The 23,153-nt window shown below is 44.0% G+C and overlaps 1 protein-coding gene across 4 annotated transcripts in view; it reads right to left on the minus strand.

The window, feature by feature from the left end:
* The window catches only part of LOC123773622 (carboxylic ester hydrolase), a 122,600-nt gene that overhangs the window by 47,841 nt on the left and 51,606 nt on the right, over positions 1-23,153 (minus strand). For 2 of the 4 annotated variants that reach the window (XM_069312405.1, XM_069312406.1), the window contains exons 1-2: positions 20,082-20,170; positions 11,539-11,651 (exon numbers count right to left, since the gene is read on the minus strand). The gene's annotated coding sequence lies outside the window, so the exon portion shown is untranslated. Of the gene's footprint in view, positions 1-11,538; positions 11,652-20,081; positions 20,171-23,153 lie in introns of those variants that run through there. The other 2 variants (XM_069312407.1, XM_069312408.1) reach the window with 1 other exon arrangement.

The following is a 23,153-nucleotide window of genomic DNA, read 5'->3' on the forward strand; positions in this document are numbered from 1 at the left end:
GGCTCTGTACTTGGGCCCATCCTGTTTCTGATATATGTAAACGATCTTCCTGATGGTATAGACTCATTCCTCTCAATGTTTGCTGATGATGCAAAAATTATGAGAAGAATCAAGACGGATTAAGATAGACAGAGACTACAGGATGACCTGGACAAACTGGAGGAATGGTCTAGAAAATGGCTTCTAAAGTTCAACTCAGCAAAGAGTAAAGTAATGAAATTAGGTGTAGGGAGCAGAAGGCTGAACACAATGTACCATCTGGGAGGTGATATCCTGCAAGAGTCAAATAGAGAGAAAGATTTGTGGGTTGATATCACACCGAACCTGTCCCCAGAGGCCCACATCAAAAGGATATCATTATCGGCATATGCTAGACTGGCCAACATAAGAACTGCCTTTAGAAACTTGTGTAAGGAATCGTTCAGGACCTTGTATACCAATTATGTCAGACCAATCCTGGCGTATGCAGCTCCACCCTGGAGTCCATACCTAGTTAAACACAAGACAAAGTTAGAGAAGATTCAGCGGTATGCCACCAGACTGGTCCCGGAACTGAGAGGTATGAGCTACGAGGAAATTCTAAGGGAGCTGAACCTCACGATCGTAGAAGACAGAAGAGACAGGGGAATTGACAGGGTAGACAAAGACAAACTACTTAGCACGGCTGGAACACGAACAAGGGGACACAGATGGAAACTGAGTACCCAAATGAGCCACAGAGACATCAGAAAGAACTTTTTCAGTGTCAGAGTAGTTAACGGATGGAATGCATTAGGCAGTGATGTGGTGGAGGCTGACTCCATACACAGTTTCAAATGTAGATATGATAGAGCCCAGTAGGCTCAGGAACCTGTACACCAGTTGATTAACAGTTGAGAGCCAGGACCAAAGAGCCAAAGCTCAACCCCTACAAGCACAACTAAGTACATTACGCTGACAAACGTCCGCAGATCATATATACAGAACTATCGGGTTACGAATTCCTCACAGCTTTCCCCCAATATCCGTCGGGTTTCCCAGAACCGCATCTTAGAATGACCCATTGAGCATCTCCCTGTCAAGAAGATGATGTTGCTCTTCTTGAGTGCTTGCGAGCAGCGTGACGCAGCCCCAACATGGAAACTTGAGAAGAACAGACGAGGCTAGCGACACTGGCGGCCGCTGTGGCGCCTCTGAGCGTGGAGTGGGGTGGGGGAGGGGGAGGAAGGGGGGGGGGGGTTATGTTTATGTGTGTGTGGTAATTATGTAAGTGTAGTTACAGTGGGCCAACCGTGGACATTTTCAAGAGGAAACTAGATTTATTCCTCCAAGGAGTGCCGGACCAACCGGGCTGTGGTGGGTATGTGGGCCTGCGGGCCGCTCCAAGCAACAGCCTGGTGGACCAAACTCTCACAAGTCAAGCCTGGCCTCGGGCCGGGCTTGGGGAGTAGAAGAACTCCCAGAACCCCATCAACCAGGTATCAACCAGGTATCAACCAGGTACAGGATGAGAACTACGCTAGTGCCTGTCTTCCCAATATAATCTGGCATATGACGCTTTGAAACTACTGATGGTTTTAGCCTATTCTACTTTCTCACTTAACTTTTCCAACCTTCTACTACAATCTGTTCGCAAAAAGAGAACTTTCGTATAATATATATATAAAGGGAAGGGTTTCCCTTTATTGACGTTTTGAAAGACATTGTTCCCTAATGACAGGGTATGGTGTTCCAGTCTTGGCATTAGTTGGGTTAGATGAATCAATAATATTTGTCGAATTCATTTCCTGTTTCTTGATTAATCTTCACCGAAATACTTGTACCGAATTTCTTGGGGGTATGATGTTAGATTTCGTTATCTCGCGTATGATAACCTTTCACGGTTCCTCCTCCCACGGTGAGGTTCTCAGGAACCTCAAAGTTTCATCCTAGAATTGTTTTCACTAAATGAGGCTAATTAATTGAATACCCACCCTGGGTACCCTTCCTGGGCCACTCCCTCTGGGCACTCCCTCTGGGCACTCCCTCTGGGCACTCCCTCTGGGCACTCCCACGGGTAACTTGCCCCCCTGGAAACCCCATCCCCGTGGGGCACACCCCCCTCTTTGTCAGCCCCCCTAACACACACACACACACACACACACACACACACACACACACACACACACACACACACACACACACACACACACACACACACACACACGAGGAGCACCAGTGCCCCAAAGACCAGTTCAGATATACAAAAGATAAAGCGCCTTCTGATTAGTGCAACAGAAAATAATAGTCGCGATATTTATGATATACGTTCCTATCGAGAATCTAGGAGAAGCTTCAAATACATACAATAATTGTATTATACTATATTTAAATACCAGCAATACAGCACCAAGGTGTTAAATAAAATGTAATATCAATTGCAATGACAGTTATGGTAACCTCGTATTGGTCCATACGAGTCAACTGCTATTTAAATCCACCCAATCACAGTCACATATATGACTAACCTACAATCACATATATATACCTACAATTACATATATATCCAAATACTCATCAACAATACCGCTGCGTTGATTCCACCCCCCCCCAATCATCAACAATACCGCTGCGTTGATTCCACCCCCCCTCCCCCCCCCAAAAAAAAAAAAATCCCTGACCAACACCAAACCAATCAAGTCCACTACGGGCTCGCCATAGCCCGTGCTACTTGGAACTTTTTGTTCCAGGTAGCGAATCTTAAGCAACAACCAAAGCAATCGTGGCGACATTTTTGCGGTTAAACAACCGACAATCACTTCAAGAGCAGGTGCCACAACCCAGAAGAATTCTTCCGTCTTCCTGGGAAGACGCAATCACCGATAAACTAAATAATTACTTTAAAAAAAAGGCACCAGAACGCGAAGCGAGAAAAAAAATAGAGTAGTTACCCCACGACAAACCTACTTTTTCTACCATACGCGCCAAATTAATAAATACATACTAACGGAAAGCTAGTATACATTCATACATAAACAAAACTAGGCATACATAGGAGTCGACAAGGGTAATTTTCAATCAGCAATTATGACCACAAAGGGTCAACAAGGACCAAATTACTCGTCGCTACAAAAGTATTAAATAATAACCCATTACGGGTCGGCGAGGCTTGAGAGGGGGAAGCATGGGGGAGTTTGTTCACCAGGGCGCCGTGAGACTTCAAAATGGGAGAGGGAGGGAGGGTGTGGGGGGGGGGGGAAAGAGGGAGGGAAGGTGGGAGAGAGAGAGTGGGGAATCCCGCACCAGAAGGTCGTCTCTCTATAATTGGCGTCTTCATTATTTAGTTTTCTTTACTATCGAGTTACGTGTGTTTTTACGGCTGGGGCGCTCTCTCTCTCTCTCTCTCTCTCTCTCTCTCTCTCTCTCTCTCTCTCTCTCTCTCTCTCTCTCTCTCTCTCTCTCTCTCTCTCATTATCTACCGATTAAATATAGTTATTTCCAATTGTCTTGGTTTTCTGTTGAAATCTATCAGAGGGCGTCCAGAATCCCGAAGGACTCGAACAGAAAACGGGACAGTACATCACTTTCGTGAGCCGATTTCATTTATAATTACGTCAATATTTGGCCATAACGCGCATACGTATGAAAAGCGACGTTATTTTTGAAGAGGATGGGTTGACACACACCTTCCATCATAGGGGAACTGATCAACGGAAGGGGGCGACCTTTGACGGGCAGTTTGTGAACTGTTCTAGTCAGGCAGAAGTGGACTCGGTCGCCTGGAGTACTGTGTACTCTAGCAAACAATTTCTATCATTCAAATATAGTAAATAATGTATATAATCAATCAAGATCGAAACGCTATGATTGATGAAGATTGAGCCACCCAAAAGGTGGCACGGGCATGAATAGCCCATAAGTGGTTGCTCTTTTGAGCCATTACCAGTATCATTACCTGATACTGGAGATCTGTGGAGGTGCGACTGCACCCTGCATGACGGGAGATGTCTCCCGTGGAAACGCTATGCGTATTAGTGGCTTTAGGTATTGTATTTACTAGCTGTTATCTATAAATCCAACATTATGTTTGCAACACTGTACCTATGTATGTTCTTTTTTTGAATAAAATATTATTATTATCTTATATTATAAGGTTGGCGAGTCTTCCTTGTAATAAAGGTCACTTTTTTTACGTCTATTCCCATAATTACCAAATTAAAAATAAACATTTGTACTTTTAATTCAGTCCGTCCTCCTAAGGTTTCCCAGCGTTAAGAAAACGGTAATTTTAAAGTGTCCTCTCCTAACCTACCAGAGAACCCAAAGCAGAAAACGGGACAGTATGTCAATTTCGCCAGCCGCTTCCATTTTCTAATTCTACTGTTCTAGGGCTAGATTCACGAAGCAGTTACGCAAGCACTTACGAATCTGTCCATCTTTTCTCAATCTTTGGCGGCTTTGTTTACAATTATTAAACAGTTAATGAGCTCCGAAGCACCTGGAGGCTGTTTATAACAATAACAACAGTTGAATGGCAAGTTTTCATGCTTGTAAACTGTTTAATAAATGTAACCAAAGCCGTCAAAGGTTGAGGAAAGATGTACACGGTCGTAAATATTTGCGTAACTGCTTCGTGAATCTGGCTGCTGGGTTGTAGGTTATTTTAACAACCCGGTCCTTATAATCCCTCACCTTCCCTTGCCCTAACTCCTTCACCCCCTCCCTAGCCCCTCCCCACCACCAGTCCCCCCTCACCCCCCCCCCCCCCTGCCTCACGTCATCTAGCCCCCTCCCCACCTCTCACTACCCCTCTTGAACCAGCCACCACCACCCCATCACCAATCACCATTTGGTCACCACTTGGTCCGGGAGACATCTCCCGTCACGCAGGGTGCAGTTGCACCTCCACAGATCTCCAGTATCAGCTCTTGATACTGGTAATGGCTCAAAAGGGCCACCACTTACGGGCTATTCATGCCCGTGCCACCTTTTCGATGGTTTAATCGTCATCTTGGTCTCTTACCCCATCACCACTGCTCCCTAACCTTGGGCAATGTTGCGCACGACCTTGCATGCTCAGGCAAGGGCGTTATGCCTGCTATGTTCACGCTCTTTGTTGCATCATACTTTACGGTTGTGCTTGCAACTATGTAACACCTGAACTGCCTCCCTCCCTCTGTATCCTTATCTTCTTTTTTTATCTTCAAGTGTCTTGAGTTATTTTGAGCTGTGGCATTTAGTTTATTTTTATTATCACGAAGGTGTCTTGAGGTTCAATGTATTGTTGAGTTCAGAGTTATAACCAAATTCCTGTGACAATTTCGCAGAGTGTGATGAGTTCCTGGGAGTGTGTGTGTGTATGGTTGTGGTGAATCACAGAGCTTGTGCATCACACAACAGTCCTGCTGGATCACTTGTCTTGCAACAAGTCTTTGCTGGATCACTTAGCTTGCAACAACAGTCGTGTTTCTAATAGTTCCTTTGAAATACTTATTCAGTTTGACGTTAATTAATTCTATAATGATTATTTCCACTTTAATTGTCTTATGTATTTTCCTCTGTGCGTATTCCTTTATATTATTTTATTTGATCCAATAAACTAACTTTATTTAATATATTTTTTAACAAACAATTTTCTTATTCCCCCCCCCCCCCCCCTTTCCCATTTCTGTGTCTCATGGCCTTCGTCCCTCACTTATTGTCTTGTTCTGGTAACCCACACCAGCCCGTCCTAATAAATAAAGGAAAAAGTCCATTCCATCCACCCGCTAACCCCCCTCCCCCCCCCTGCTGTTTATGAATGAAAAACGGTTTACACACGACTCACAACTGCTGACGTTCGAACACTTCCGGAACAAGTGCTTCACTGACGACTTGTGTTCGAACCACAACGCTGTAAATGCTTCACCCATGTACTACAAATACAAATAATCGCCAACAGAACCTAAACACCTAACCTATGCCTAAATATGCACAATATACTTATAATAATATTAATTTATATTTGAGAAAATTCTTATTTTGAATGAAGTGCATGTTAAAATTGTTGAAGGCGTCTTTAAGGTCGACCGCTGGATGAAATGGACTTGGTTAGAGGACGGGTTGCTCACACAAGGGACAAGGGGGACACGAACAAGGGGACACAGGTGGAAACCTAGTACCCAGATGAGCCACAGAGACGTTAGAAAGAATTTTTTCAGTGTCAGAGTAGTTAACAAATGGAATGCACTAGGAAATGATGTGGTGGAGGCTGACTCCATACACAGTTTCAAATGTAGATATGATAGAGCCCAGTAGGCTCAGAAACCTGTACACCAGTTGATTGATATTTGAGAGGCGGGACCAAAGAGCCAGAGCTCAACCCCCGCAAGCACAATTAGGCGAGTACAGATTCAAGCTCAACAGCGCCATAAAGTAGAGCAGACAGAAACAGGAAAATTATTTATAAGAGAATATCGACCCCTGGAATTACCTATCCGCCGAAGCCTCAAATGCCAAGACAATCTTATTGTTCAAAATTCAGCAAGAAAACATCCTCAAGAATAACGAGAGGATCTTAGATAACCTGACGGCATCCGGTCCCCGCCAAGGCCACTAGAGATGGTATCTCTCGGGTGTATTCAGATCTCTTTCTCTGTCTGTCCGACACCAGAAATGTTTCATCTCCTAATTTGTTCCTTGTGTTTGGCCGCCTCTTCCCACTATCTAGCTTCATTACATAGCATTCGCTGTAGTTGAACTCTAGTAGCCACTCGACAATTTGTGGAGTCTCAGGTGATTTGTGTCGAATGCTTTCTGACAAACAGGAAAGTTTACAAGCTTCTCGGTCCTCTTTCTCTTTTGACTGATTTTTTTAAACTTTTAATATATTTTTCAAGTCGGAAATTTCTTTCACTGTATCCATGCTGATGATTGGAGACAAAGTTCAGCAGTTCAAAGTGAACTACGAATCCCATTCTGATGCCTCTATTAATTTTCAAGTGATGAGTGATACTAAATCAATAGTCAAGTGGTTGTTATCTTCAAGATCACATCAGCCATTTTCCAACTATTTGGTAACTCTTTCGCATCATGCATGTCTGCGTTCAATCCCCGACCGTCCAAGTGCATGGGCACCATTCCTTCCCCCCCCCCGTCCCATCCCAAATCCTTATCGTGACCCCTCTTCCAAGTGCTATATAGTCGTAATGGCTTGCTGCTTTCCCTGTTAATTACCTATCTCCATTTTTCCAACGGGTTCAGTACCATAACAAAGGGTCTACCCAATGCCCTTCTCCTTCCCCTATTTAGTACCCATGACGAGAGCTTATCTGGCCTTGTGACTTTCATCATAAACCAGTTCCTCTGTATTCTTGCTGAGGATGTTACATCTATTTTAGTCTTTCCTGTGGGTTTGTTTGTGTTCCCGGGGCTCATACCTCTTGTCACAGGTCAAGTTAAATTCATTAATTAATTTTTAGGGGTTAGCGCCAAGCCATTACGACTATATAGCATTGGGAAGGGGTCAGGATAAGGATTTGGGATGGGACGGGGGAAAGGAATGGTGCCCCAACCACTTGGACGGTCGGAGATTGAACGCAGACCTGCATGAAGCGAGACCGTCGCTCTACCGTCCAGCCCAAGTGGTTGGACGGGTCAAGTTAAAACTCACATGCGTTCGTAAAACTTTCATGTGTTGTGTAGATGCTGGACTCCCGACTCAAGACAGAAAATGTACTTTCTGAGATGCCTGTGTCTCCTCTGTGTTTCTAGTTTCCACTCATGTTCTCTCCTCCTTAATTTAAACATTGCTTCGATGTCTACTTTGTCAATTCTGTTAAGTATTATATACGTTGTTATGTCTGCCTTCTTTATTGTGGTGTAGCGAGGCCCAGTTCCTTCAGTCTTTCTTCATAGCTCAGTCTCCTCAATTTTAGAACGAGTCTTCCTGGATAATTTTGTACCTTTTTAGTTTTTTGTTTTGTTTCCCTTGGTAAGGGTTACATGCTGGGGCAACAACTCGATAATAGGGCTCACAAAGGCTGTATACAGCGCTCGGAAGGGATCATTATCCAAGTTGGTGAAGGATAACAGGACGTTTGCTAGTATAGCATATCCTGCCCTCGTTATCCTGCTGATGTGTGCCTCTGGTGATAGATCTCCAGTTATATCCACTCCTAACTTTTTCTCTTTTTCAGAAGTTGGAAGCTGCCTTCCCTTCATCCTGTACTGTATTTGATGTCTTCTTCCAATTCCTATCCTCATAATCATGCATTTGTCAGGGTTGAAGTCTAGTAGCCACTTCTCAGACCATCTCAGTAGACTGTGTAGGTCATCTTGTACTGCAGTCCACCTCAATTCTAATTCGCCTCATTAGCCTAGCGTCTTCAGCAAACATTGACAAGAACGAGCTTACTGCCTCCATTAGATCGTTTATATTTATTAGGAACGGGATGGGTCTTAGTATGGACCCTTGAGGAATGCCACGTGTTACGTCTCTCTAGTCTGATACCTCTCCTCTTACCATAGCCCTTTCACAAATCCACAAGGGCCGTGACGAGGGTTCGAACCTGCGGCCGAGAGGATCTCAGACGCTGCCTTAATCGACATAACTCTTTGCCTTCTGTCAGAAAAACATTCCTTCACCCACTTTTTTGCACTTTTCTCTATACATCAGTGTCTTTTTTTCTAATTTTCATAGGATTCGCTTGTGAAGATCAGCGTCAAAAGCTTTCTGGCAATCCAGGAAAATGCAGTCTGCCCAGCCCTCTATTTCCTGTTTGACTGTTGTCATCTTGTTGTAGAACTCTAGTAAGTTGGTCGAGCAAGATTTTCCTTCAATGAATCCATGTTGATGCTTGGAAACAAAATGTGTGTTCTAAATGATCGACAAGTCTTCATTTACTTTGTCTCTCTTAATATCTTGCAGGAAATACTTGTTAACGACACCGGTCTATAGTTCAGTGTCTCCTGTGTTCATCCTTTCCTGTACACAGACAGTACATGTTCCAAACATCATATAAATCCACAAATTTGTTGTGCGGAATTCAAGGCTACAAGCAAGGGGCTCACACAGTGCTGCAGCTGCCTCTTTTAGTATCCCTGGTGAGATCTTGTCAGAGCTTGTGGCTTTCATCACCTCCAGCTCCTCTAATTGTTTCCTTGCCTCCTCTGGTGGTACTTCTATATCGACCAGTCTTGCTTCCATTAACACCTGTTTCATTTAGTAGTCACTGGTCTTAGGGTCACTTCTAGTTCTATCTTAAAAAAATTCTTCGCGCACTTCTCTATCATTCTTTGTGTTCCCGCCGCCTCTTTTGCATAGCCAGATCACTTATGTATTTACCAACATCTTCCTCCGCTTGTGGTTGTATTGCAATTTAGGCTGATCCTTGGCCTTGAGTGCTATATATATATCATTTTCATACTGCTTCTCTGCTGCTCTCCGAGTTGCTATATATTCATTCCTCTCTCTCTTGTATACACATTGTGGTTTTCCTCTCTACCATGCTTCATGTATATTTTATCCGAGCTCTTTTACTTCTCTTTACCGCTAACTGTTGTCTATTAAACCATGGGGCTATTTTTTTTTCTCGACCCCTTTATCCCTTATGGACTGTATAGACCTCCTTTCTGGTTCTTGGTATTGTCTCGTTTTGATGAGGTTCATCGTACCTTGTGATGTTTTTGTTCTCTTAGCTCTATTTCCCGTGGTATTCTCTCTCTAGGAATTATCTGACCTTTCTGGCAGGCGCCATTATGGAAAGCTGTAGTCTCTTCACTTCTCTTCCTCTAGCCACAGTCTTCATGATAACTACAGAGTCAAATATCAATACACAATGGTCACTTTTGCCTCGTTGGCATAACATGGTCGGTGCTCGCAATGTCCATTTTGCTTTGGGTAAGACGCGCTTTGCATAAGACTCGTTTCGCGTAAGACGTGCTTTGCATAAGGTGTGCTTTGCGTAAGGTGTACTTTGCATAAGGTGTGCTTTGCGTAAGGTGTGCTTTGCGTAAGGTGTGCTTTGCGTAAGGTGTGCTTTGCATAAGGTGTGCTTTGCGTAAGGTGTGCTTTGCATAAGGTGTGCTTTGCGTAAGGTGTGCTTTGCATAAGGTGTGCTTTGCATAAGGTGTGCTTTGCATAAGGTGTGCTTTGCGTAAGGTGTGCTTTGCATAAGGTGTGCTTTGCGTAAGGTGTGCTTTGCGTAAGGTGTGCTTTGCGTAAGGTGTGCTTTGCGTAAGGTGTGCTTTGCGTAAGGTGTGCTTTGGGTAAGGTGTGCTTTGCGTAAGACATGCTTTGCGCGCTTTGCGTACGACGCGCTTTGCGCAGGACGTGCTTTGCGCACTTTGCGTAAGATGCGCTTTGCGTAAGACGCGCTTTACGCAAGACGTGCTTTGCGTAAGACGTGCTTTGCGCACTTTGCGTAAGACGCGCTTTGCGTAAGACGTGCTTTGCGTAAGACGTGCTTTGCGTAAGACGTGCTTTGCGTAAGACTCGCTTTGCGTAAGACGATCTTGCTGGTCTTACCTCCTTCTCCATGTTTCCTTCTTGATGTGTGTGAGGTAAGTTTTTCTCCTGTAACTTCTCTTCCTCCTCCCTTCTTTCCCTCTTGGATCTATTGATTCCCAGTCAATTTGCCTACGATTCAAATCTCTCATTACTAAGAACTTTCCGCTCAATCTAAGTGATAATTCAACCACACTTTGTACGATACTCTTCGCTCGCATGCGTTAAACAAGGCCAAAAAATCGTCGTACTAGAACATAGAAGCAGCTGACGAAAGTGACATACTGTCCCGTTTTCCGTTTTGGGTCCTCTGGCAGGTTAGGAGAGACTACTTTAAATTAACCGTTTTCTTGACCATAGGGAAACCTTTAGCAGGACGGACTGGTTGATAGGCCTTAAGTCCAACACTAAATAACGAAGAACATTTGGATCGCACCCAAGTAGTTCGGACGCATACCAGCCCAAGCCACGGTTTCAACCAGGGCGCTTATCAGAGATAATGACGGCCATGACGCTCACTAACCGAACCGGTTCCAGGACCTGGCCACAAGACTAAATACGAACACACAAAAAAAAAGTGAACAAAAGGAACAGGCGCTGCTCTGGAAAACCCTAATAGCCTGTTGGTTGGTTGGTTATAATGTATCTGTTGCTCTAATAAAGTCAATCACAATATTGATAATGTTAATGAAATCAATTTCCCTGGTAATTTTGTATGTGGTAATCATGTCCCTTCTAACTCGTCAATCTTTTTTTATTTTTTTATCGTTTATTAGACATCCCCATACCCATCCCGTGGACGGTGGAGGACCCCATACCCATCTCGTGGTCGGTGGTGGACCCCATACTCATCCCGTGGGCGGTGGTGGGCCCCATACCCATCCCGTGGGCGGTGGTGGACCCCAAACCCATCCTGTGGGCGGCAGTGGGCCCCATACCCATCCCGTGGGCGGTGGTGGGCCCCATACCCATCCCGAGGCGGAAGCGGATCCTAATACCCATTCCATGGACGGTAATAGATCCCCATATCCTTTTCCATGCCTTTGTGTCCAGCCTTCTGCTCTCTACAACTAGTTACATTACTTTGTACTTACCCGACTTAAATTAGAGTTAAATTACTTGATCTATTCTCTCAGTTTGTCAAGGCTATCTTGTAGTCTTCTTCTATCTTCCTCCGTCTTGATCCTCTTCATAAATTTTGCACAATCTGCAAATATTGAGAGGAATGAGTATTTTCATTCTGGAAGATCCTTTACATATATAAAGGAACAGGAGAGGTCCCTTATCCACTGGAGCCCATTGCATATTTCCTCCAAATTATGCACCAGCCTCCTATATATTTGAGTACAAGCATGTTTTACAGTACATATTTCGAAATACATATACGTATATATAATAGAGGAACGTATCAGACAGCAACTGCAGGTACATTTCCTCATCACAGGGGGCAATGGCAAGCAACATTAGCACCCACAGCACAAGATTTTCCCAGACCACCTCTCATCCTGCAAGAAAACACGTTTATACCTTTTTACCGAGCCTTTTGGGCTCTATATACGTATGAAGTGTGCTTCCACCACCACCACCACCTTCGCCTCTTAATGCATTCCATTTGGAGACTCCTCTGGCACTATAGATAAATATTTTTAATGGATCTGTATCCCATTTCAGTATGCCAGTTGGCATCTGTACTCGCCTAATTGTGCTTGCGGGGATTGAGCTCTGGCTCTTTGGTCCCGCCTCTCAACCAACTCAACTGAGAGATGTCACACGTGCTGAAATTAAACAACCTGTCCTCTTGCAAAGAACGTCGCATTTCGCTCGTACGCGTTACATTAGACCAAAAATTGTCGTAGTAGAAAATGGAAGCGGCTGACGAAAGTGACGTACTTCTCCCGTTTTCTGTTTTGGGTCCTCTGGCAGGTTAGGAGAGGACACTTTAAATTTGTCCGTTTTCTTGATGTTGGGAAAACCTTATTAGAACGGGTCGAGCCGGTCGGCCGAGCGGACAGCACACTGGACTTGTGATCCTGTGGTCCCGTGGTCGATCCCGTGCACCGGCGAGAAGCAATGGGCAGAGTTTCTTTCACCCTATGCCCCTGTTACCTAGCAGTAAAATAGGTACCTGGGTGTTAATCAGCTGTCACGGGCTGCTTCCTGGGGTTGGAGACCTGGTAGAGGACCGGGCCGCGGGGACACTAAAGCCCCGAAATCATCTCAAGATAACCTCAAGATAACGGGTTGTTTATTTACCGTATTTCACTGTGCATTAATGATATCATGTCTATGTCTCTTGTTAGAGATGTTACCTTGGAACAAGTACATACTAGAGCAAACGTGGAACAAGTACATACTAGAGCAAACGTGGAAACTAGAGCAAACAAAATACAAACTAGAGCAAACGTCACATTCAGCGCCTCAGAGTACAGCTACATGATAGAGTACAGATACATAATACAGTATACGTAGATATTAGCGCACATATACGTCATAACGCACAGGAACGTATCGGAGAAGAGCCACGGGAGGACCATTTCCCCATCACCCCGACAGTGATCAGGAACAGCAGGGGCCCCACGTTCAATATTTTCCCAGACAGCCACCACACCTGCAAGAAGGTTTGGTCTGGCTTGTCTTCCAACTCTCAACTCCTCCCCCTCCCCTCTCTCCCGCTCTCAATCTCTACCAGTCATTCTCCCCCCCCCCCTCCACCCTCCCTCCCTCGCTCCCCCTCTTTCTCTCCCCACATTCCGAGCTCATTTACAGCTTTTTCTCCACTCCCCCCCCCCGTTCTCACCAACACCCTCCCCCCCACACTTTTTTGCGTGCGAGAAGATGCTTACACACGCACAGGAGACAATGAGACAGAATGAAAGCATTATAACGTATTGGTGGGACGTCTTGGGGATTTCTTTCGCAATTGTGGTCGGAGGCTCTAGGTAAACTTGTGTGTGTGTGTGTGTGTGTGTGTGTGTGTGTGTGTGTGTGTGTGTGTGTGTGTGTGTGTGTACTCACCTAGTTGTGCTTGCGGGAGTTGAGCTCTGGCTCTTTGGTCCCCACCTCTCAACTGTCAATCTGCTGGTATACAGATTCCTGAGCCTACTGGGCTCTATCATATCTACATTTGAAACTGTGTGTGTGTGTGTATGTGTGTGTGTATGTGTGTGTGTGTGTGTGTGTGTGTGTGTGTGTGTGTGTGTGTGTGTGTGTTCACCTACTTGTACTCCCATATTTGTGCCTGTAGAATTAAGCATTAGCACTTGGGTCCGGCCTTTCTAGCCACCCTTTCCACACACACACTACTGTCCTCCCCTTCTTCTTCTCCCTTCCACAACCCTACCCCCCACCCCAAACCTCCCTATCCACCTCCCTATCCACACTCCTAACCCATTTCTCCCCCATCTTTACCATCACTGTAACCATTGTCCCTATACACTTCCTTGACCATTTATACCAAATGGCTTCCCCCTTAAAATGCTAAATACAAAAGTCTATGGCCTCAGGACTGAAAATTTCACATCTACAGATTTCTCGAAGTGGCATAGACTATTGTAAACAAGTCTATGGGAATCACAACCGATATTTCAGATTTGACCATGAAAATCGTACGGGGTGGGGTGGATGTTTAGATGCCGACTTTTCCTAAAGTTTGACACTGTGGCCGACCCCGACGTAGACCGTCTGAAGGGAAACTGCTTAAGGAACAGGGCGGCGACGAGCGACGCGGCGGGAGAACCACTTCAGGCGATGGGGAGACCCACTGGGACTTGTTCCTGTTTTTGCTCCACCAGAATTTTTCTCAGTGGGAAGCGTGTTCGATGTTATCACGCTCGGATTTCGAAAGATTTTTCAAGCCTTCAGGTACCTGTGACCTTTGTGAGAGAGAGAGAGAGAGAGAGAGAGAGAGAGAGAGAGAGAGAGAGAGAGAGAGAGAGAGAGAGAGACAGAGACAGAGAGAGAGACAGAGACAGAGACAGAGAGAGAGACAGAGAGAGAGAGAGAGACAGAGACAGAGAGAGAGACAGAGAGAGAGAGAGAGAGACAGAGACAGAGAGAGAGACAGAGAGAGAGAGAGAGAGAGAGAGAGAGAGAGAGAGAGAGAGAGAGAGAGACAGAGAGAGAGACAGAGAGAGAGACAGAGAGAGAGACAGAGAGAGAGACAGAGAGAGAGACAGAGAGAGAGAGAGAGAGAGAGAGAGAGAGAGAGAGAGAGAGAGAGAGAGAGAGAGAGAGAGAGAGAGAGAGAGAGAGAGAGAGAGAGAGAGAGAGACAGAGACAGACACAGAGAGACAGAGAGACAGAGAGACAGAGATAACCGGGAGAGTTACGCAAGACAGTAAGTCTTGGGGTAAAAAAGGCTTACCCAAGACTACCTGGGTCTAACCGGCCTCTAACCGGTCCTCGCGATTAGTACAAATCCCCCAACGGCCGAAATATGACGTACCATAAATTACAGTGACTCGCAGCCATATTGACGGGGGTGTCCCATTTCCTAACTATCCATTAGGATGGCTTCGAGCAATTGAGTACATGACGTTTAAGCCATTGTGTCAACACTAACTTACAGTTGTTGTGTCTTTATAGATTCAGCTACTCGGAACCTGTTCCAAGTAGCGCGGGCTATGGTGAGCCCGTAACTTACCCGGCACAGGAGCGGGGCAAGTAGCACTAGCTATGGTGAGCCCGTAGTGGACTTACCTGTTCAACCCGTTCTCGCACTTTCGTATAGTCAATATTGACTTATTAAATACGTGCATATGTGACATACTTAACATACTAGTTTACCTTGAAAAGCTTCATAGAAAACACCGACCTTACCTAACCTTCTTAGTATGTTAAGATAAGCATCTTGCTTCGTAATTACAATTATTACTAAACTTATTATAGGTATAGGTTAAGTAATAATTGTAATTACGAAGCAATAAAATGCTTATCTTAACATACTAAGAAGGTTAGGTAAGGTCGGTGTTTTCTATGAAGCTTTTCAAGGTAAACTAGTATGTTTAGTATGTCACATATGCACGTATTTAATAAGTCAATATTGACTGTAAGAAAGTGCGAGAACGAGTTGACCTGTTCGAACCCTGGCCTGGTCATCGAGTTTTGAAGTGATTTTGTGGGGGGGGAGGGAGAGGGACCCATTCAAGAGAATACACATAGGAGGAATGCAAGTGTAAAACATATTAATATCTATTTATTCACTAAACGAGGTTATTAAACAAAAGAAATAGTCAAGATGTTCCCCCAGAACAGTCTAAGAGCAGCACGTAAGACAGACCCACGACCACCCTCCAGGTCGTAACATGCTCCACCTGCACAATATCATCTTAGAGGGGTTATATCTTTTTATCACAGGGTCATTAACCCAGGGGGTCATTGGGTCATTATTACAGGAGTCATTTAGTCCATCATTGTTCGTGTTACTTCTCAGAATATCATCTTTGTCCTGGGGACAATAATAGGAAATTGCATCTTGTGAACCACAATTACATTGTATCTTGTCCTGATGCTGTTAATGCATTTCTAACAGCAAGGGGGGGGGGTGGGAAGGGGGTGTGGAGGGGTAGGGGGGGGAAGGGGGTAGAGCGCTGCTAACTACCGTAGTTAGGGAGGAAAATGAAACAAAGGGTTTTCTGAGAACCCGGATCTCGAATTCTTTAGAGAGGTCAGACTGTCGCCGTCTATATGGCCCGAAGGGCTGGCCTGGGTGTGTGTGTGTGTGTGTGTGTGTGTGTGTGTGTGTGTGTGTGTGTGTGTGTGTGTGTGTGTGTGTGTGTGTGTGTGTGTACTCACTTAGTTGTGCTTGCGAGGGTTGAGCTCAGGCTCTTTGGTCCCGCCTCTCAACTGTCAATCAACTGGTGTACAGGAACAAGTGTACTGGACCCCAGTACAACCACCACCCCGGACCCCAGCACAGCACCCTGGACCCCACGGCTTGCCACACGACCCCAGCACAGCATCCCTGGACCCCAACGGCTGACCACTGTTCATCGCGCCGTGTAACAGCCAACTGGGAGTCGAACCCACGGGCGGCGGAGGCTGTGGAAAATGAATATATCTGAACAAGAGTCTCAAACATAGATACGCCCACAATCGGGGGAGAGAGACCCCCCCCTTACCGAGTATAGAATCTACCGTAGTATCTACATAATCTACCATTAAAAATGTTTAAACCACATATACCACAGTAAATATGTGTAAAGCCAAAGCTGACTCAGGCAGAATCCGACCTCCAAGAACGAACCGACACTCGAGAACGCCGGATTCCACAAACTTCACAAAAACGCAACCGCAGAGATGACTGACGTCACGCCTTGTCTCATATAGTCCTCTAGTCAACGTTCAATATAACGCCAGAAAACTGATAGGTAATGAAACACCGGAGATGAACGATACTTTGTGCAATGCGGAATTGGTGAGGCTACGGAGGAATTCCGTCATGCACTAGGATGAATCATGAATGATTCGTGTTAGGATTTCACGACGTTATCAGTGGTCTATTACCTGTCACACGTGCTCTATTATCTGGTAATAGACCACGCTCTACCGTAGTATCTGTTACTACAATAGAGCGTGTTCTATTATCTGTTACTACGATAGACCGTGGTCTATTGCATACTGTTGGTACAGGAGCCCTGACGACGCAAGCGCAACATGTTCCGGCATAGGGTAAAACACACAGCCTCGCGACCATATTCAAAGTATACACTATACAAAGTATACATATACACTAACCCCCCATCCCCCTTTTGGAGTAACCCGAGGAGAAAATCCCCGACCTGAACCCACCCCTGGAAGCCTATCAACCCCCTAGTGACCCCAGACGACATAAGATGCCACGCGGCTTGTGCAATCGAACGCGGCCAAACTAAAGAATTCGCAAAACAAGGAGCCTGCAGCCCGCCACCTCTAACCCCTTTGGGCACACCAGAATCCCACAGGACCCGCCAAAACTTCTCGTAGGCTCCCGCCAGACACACACAGTTTCCCCGGCTCCAAAAATCCAACAGGAAAACCGACAAATCTATGAACTTTCCTCTGTCGTTCGTAAGTCTGGCCATAACGACGGTTTTGGAAGCCAATGACCAAATGGCCTCAAGCATCACTGTAGTCCCTAGACCGAGCTGGTGCCCAGAGAAGTCTGAACGTCGTCAAGGCTGAACCAGGAGTTCTCTCTCACGTATACAACTTGGGAACAAAATTAGCATCATTTAAATTATGTATATACAGCCAAAAAGAAGCTTGCTAACCGCACTACTGACACACTACTTTTGCCCGAAACGCATTGCGTAATAGTGGCTTTAGGCATTGTATGTACTAGCTCTATCTATATATCAATCCATTAATGTAACATCACTTGTATGTATATACCTTACCTGAATAAACATCTGAATCTGAATCTGAACACACAGGCAAGGGAGCGGGGAATGGGCGGCATCACAGTAGCAGCAGCCGGCTCACCAAACTAGCAGTTACAAAACTCACACAACAAGTCAAGAAATATAGTAATCAGGCAGCAAAATACTGTATAATAAAATAGAATACACGCGTATATTCAAATATTCGAATACACGCGAATATTCCAAATACTACAGAATGAATTACCTTGTAATATAGCTACCTATTATCGAGGCCATACAGAGAAAACGTCAATAAGGCGACACTAATATTTTGTTGCTAGTCGCAATATTTCACGAATTGGTCCATTACTTCGACCAAAATAGGTCGTCAAAAAAGCAACCTATTATGTCGGGGGTGGCTATACTTGGCAATACTATTTTTAAATATGTATATACATTATTACACTGTATAAATAGTGTTTCCACTGAACGATACCAACTGGTAAACTGATCCATATATTCAAATTCAAAAGCAAAAGCTTCATTCATAAACGATAGTACATTTATAATTGGGATGGTTTCCATAGAAACAATCATTCAAAGCACTCCAAACGACGCGTGGAGCAGAGACATTGGAGGTTGACCTTGAAGGGTTATTCTCACGGTTCTTACCTCTGAGGAACAGCCAATTAGCGAGTGTAACGTCTCCATGAAATATAGACCAATGGGTTCAAGGCCGTGCCATAAAATATCAACCCATTATCCTGCAAATGGTTGTGAACGATCTCGGGAGGATATACCCAGGGCATCAAGTGCCTTTATATACATATGATCCAGAAAATAATATAGAACAAGATATGAATGAACTATAACACAGGAGTAATGATATGAATTTTCCGTAGCCTCGCCCACGTGACACAGCGCAGCTGGTGGGAGCGTCCTACTGGCCCACTACCCCTTGGGTCGGCTATCCGCCAGGCTCCCCCCAACCCCTTCTCCTTCACTATCCTCAGGTGTTCTGTCCACCAGACCCTCCCTCCTCTCCTTACCTCGGTGTTCTATTCCCTACTGAATTATGGTAACGACACAGGAGACCAGTACGAAAGACGCGATGGCTGACACGAATGGTAGATGAAGAGAGAAAGTAGAAAGGAGGAATAGGGAGGGAGGGAGGGAAGTACAATGGAAAGAACAGTGGAGGAGATAAGAGGATAAGAACAATGGAGGTAAGAACGAAGGGAAGAACAAGGAATAAGGAGAGGGAGGAGAAGGGAGAAAAAGGGAAACGATAGGCAGAGTGATTTTCGCTATTTCCAACAAATATTTTATAATTGGTTTATTTTAATTAATATTATTATATTAACATGAATTGCTAACTATGTTAGGTTAGGTTTATCCTATATTTCTACGTTAATTTTAACTCGAATTAAATAAAATAATTTATAATGCAAAGCGTTATCATTTCATAAGAAAAAATTAGAGCAATACATAATTTTAGGTAAACTCAGCTTGTTAGGCAAATCGGGCCTTGCATACTAGGCCAAGCAAGAGATGGTTGATCAAACCTAACCTAACCTATCCTAGCCTAACCTAACCTTACCAAACATAACTCAAGTCATTTTTGTTCTTAATATAATAATAATAATTGAAATAAATCAATTTACAAAAAAATATTAGAAAATAATGAAAATGCATGCCTGTTAGATAATTTCGATTTGTCTAACAGGCAGAGTGATTTTCACTAAACAAAAATCAAATGGGTTTATATGAATTAATATAAATAATAATATTAGGAATATAAATTGCTGACTTAGGCTAAGGCCATATTTCTATAATTAGCTTTAACTCTAAAAAAAATCACATAATAGAAAGCTTTACCATTCCATAACAAAATTAAAAAAAAAATGCTTCTTTCAGAATAGGAAATTACTCTTAGTACCGTACAGCTGATCGTGACGTCATGCCACCACCTGTTAAATGTAAACATTGCAGCCTTGCCGGGTCAAACACCGCTGCCACCTCCTCTATGGCACACATTCCCCCTTCTCTATGGCACCTATGCCACAAAAGGTGACCCATAATCACCATCACACTGGAGGCACTCCCCTAGGAGGCCATTCTGCCCTGTGATAAGTGAGATAGAACAGGAGACTCAAGGAATGATAAGACACATCGACTTCTTCACCTACTACCAAATTACTGCTCAAACACGCAAGCTGGACAATGGGTGGGCCTCTCCTTAAACCGCTAAATACCCGTGGAGTTAAGCTACGTAACCCCCGTGAGATAATTCTTACCAATTAAGGAGATATATTGAATTATAAACGCCGGGCGTCGGCCGACGTCGTCCCCGTAGCTGGGAGGTTTGGCTCTGGCGGCGTCTGACGTCCCAACTCAGGCCCTCGACACACATTATTGTTAATTATTCTGTTAATTAACAATTCTTTCCCCCTACAACTAATGCAATTAATATGTAATACATTTAACTCGAGAGTCAAGTAACTAGTTCCCCTCCTGACGAGCGTGTTACTGAATAGATTAATAAATCCCTCGAATTTATTCTAACCAAGAACCTACGATTAGAAAACGGGACATCACATCCATTTTGCAAGCCACAGTGATTTAGTATAATAATTTTAGGCCTTTTGGTAGATTTATATGTCAAAATGCGTTGTACTGTTCGAGAGGCCGGGTTGACCCCGAGATCATGGAGAACAGAAGCACACATATACAACATAAAGTTTAATATCGCAATAAACACTGTTCATATGGAAACATTTCAGCTCCCTCCACCTTGCCTTGCCTGGTGAATTTATTTTTATTTATATATTTATTTATATACAAGAAGGTACATTGGGTTTGTGAGGATACATAGCATGGCGTTTACATTCTTGTAAAGCCACTAATACGCGTAGCGTTTCGAGCAGTAATGACCCTTTAAAACTTCTCACTAGCAAGGGAGAAATTTGATCCAAGTATATCAAACTATTTATACTTCACTAGCCTACTCGCCAACTTCAAAACATCATGGAACTCTACTTAACTAGTGTAACTTAAATTAAAACTGAACAAAAGCACAGGCTACTACCAATTAGAAAACCATTTTGTTACTTTAAAAATCAAATGTTATGACCACAAGGATCTAGAGGAGTGACTATAGGCTTGCGCACCACATTTAATTTCTCGAAAATCGGGTTTATAAATCATAGCACTGCCACAGAAACATCATGATGCAGTAAATCATTTTAAAATATCACTTGAAGCACACATACCTAGATAAAAGTAAAATAAATATGTACATGTTCCTTATATGTACCTACTGCAAGTCCATCAGCTTAGAAAGGTGAAATAATTGTTTTAGCTCTTTCAACCTTCTCACCCCGTTGAGTACAACGTGTTTATATATATTTTTTTTCAACATTAAAGGCGAAAGTGGTTGGGTCACTGTCCTTTTTCTCCCAGTCTTTACCTGATAACCTGAGTCATATCGTACCGGATTTCCTTCACTCCATTTCCTGGCTATCTACCCCTGCTAACCAGTATAATGGGGATTGAACTCAAGCCAACCCATGCCAATATGTAAACACATATCTATAATAATATACAGACCAACACTCATGCTAATACACAGCCCAACACCATACCAGTTCTCACATTTGAAATTCATTAATTTTTAGGCTATTGATTACAGCGTTAAAATTTCGGTGCCTTTTCTGAAATTATAAGAATGCTGACGCTTTTGCATAGTGTCCAGTGGCTTATGTAGTCCATGCGCTTCTGGTTACGCCAAACCCCTTCAAGTTTAACGTTCGTTAAATGGCGTTAACGAGGATGTGTAATGGGCGTAATTGTCGTAGTTGACGCATAGGGCGTTCTGGGCCATTTGGGAATGGTGGGGCGTAGTTGACGCAAATGAAACTAGATGCCTTGGGCATAGTTGACGCAGAGGGTGCGTGGAACGACTTGGAATGATGTGCTTAGCTGACGCAGTGATACCTAAACCTTTTAACATCAGTCAAAACTCCTCAGCTTCTAAGAGACAGACAGACAGATATGCAGGCGATGAGTCACAATAACGTGGCTGAAGTATGTTGACCAGACCACACACTAGAAGGTGAAGGGACGACAACGTTTCGGCCCGTCCTGGACCATTCTCAAATCGATTATGTGTGTGTCGATTGTGACAGACAGACAGATAGACAGACTCCGCAATGCATGAAATAACGTACTGACTCACAACTTCACAACTCCATCTAAAAAAAAACACTTCGTGGGAGCCTGACCTTTGGATTTTACCTACAAAAACTACAGAACTAGGATATAACACTCACTCCTAAATTGCGTGTGAAATTCTAGCTTCGCCTGTCCTTTACTCAGAGAGTGGTGACAGAGACCCAGACGGCTCACAGACAGGCAGACGGATACAGAGACAGATAACAATGGCAGCAAAGCGAGTCAATATAAATTCTTAAAACAAAATTCAACTATGGTGTTTTGAAAGTGCCATATTCTGGCATGAAAGCTAACCCGTTTTGCTAAGCCTCACGAAACAGTATCCAGACAGACGGACAGTCAGACAGATTGACTGACAGAGAGACAGACAGTCAGGAAAGAGTAGAGACAGAGACCAACCGCACCTCGAAACTTGCTCGTGGACACTACGACGCCATTGGAGTCCAGTCACACTTCCTACGACACACATTCCCAGAAAAAACGTAGTGTCTGCGAATGACGAGCTGTAGTAGAATCAGTTGTTGCCTGGGAGTGTATTGTGGGAGATAGTGTGGCGTGAGTGGGCTTCGTGGGAACAATTAGGCTAGAAGTGTGTGTGTGGGAGAGAATCTGACGTCCACGCGTCAAACGCCTAGTAGATAAAGCTAATAAAATAACTATCTTTATCTCTAGCTAGTAAAGCTAGAGATTATTTCTTTGTGATCTCTTTTTTTCCCACTGGCTTACTCCCTATTTCGAAATTGATTTGTGTGTATATATATATATATATTTTGTATAATATATTTATATATTTTTTAACAAGTATAATGATGCATAAAATGTTCTAAGACTGGATGGAAAAAACTTTCTTGGGTATACTCATTTCCTCTATTATCTCAACACATGAAGAGACAAATATACTGAGAGGTGTATTGACCCTGACTCGTGGTGTAAGCGCCCTCCACAGTTTACTCTGGTCGGTAAACTAAGTCCAAGACTAAGGTATACTTGCTGCTGGTTCAGTATCATTTCCTCCCACCATTGGGGTATACCTTTTGAAATCAAAAAGGTAATAGATTTATTTAAACACGAAAGACTACTTTAAATAGACAAGATAGAGCCAAATAACATCGGGTTTGGCAGTGAACGCGTTCAGA

Source organism: Procambarus clarkii, chromosome 72, assembly GCF_040958095.1.
Source record: "Procambarus clarkii isolate CNS0578487 chromosome 72, FALCON_Pclarkii_2.0, whole genome shotgun sequence".
NCBI lineage: Eukaryota > Metazoa > Arthropoda > Malacostraca > Decapoda > Cambaridae > Procambarus > Procambarus clarkii.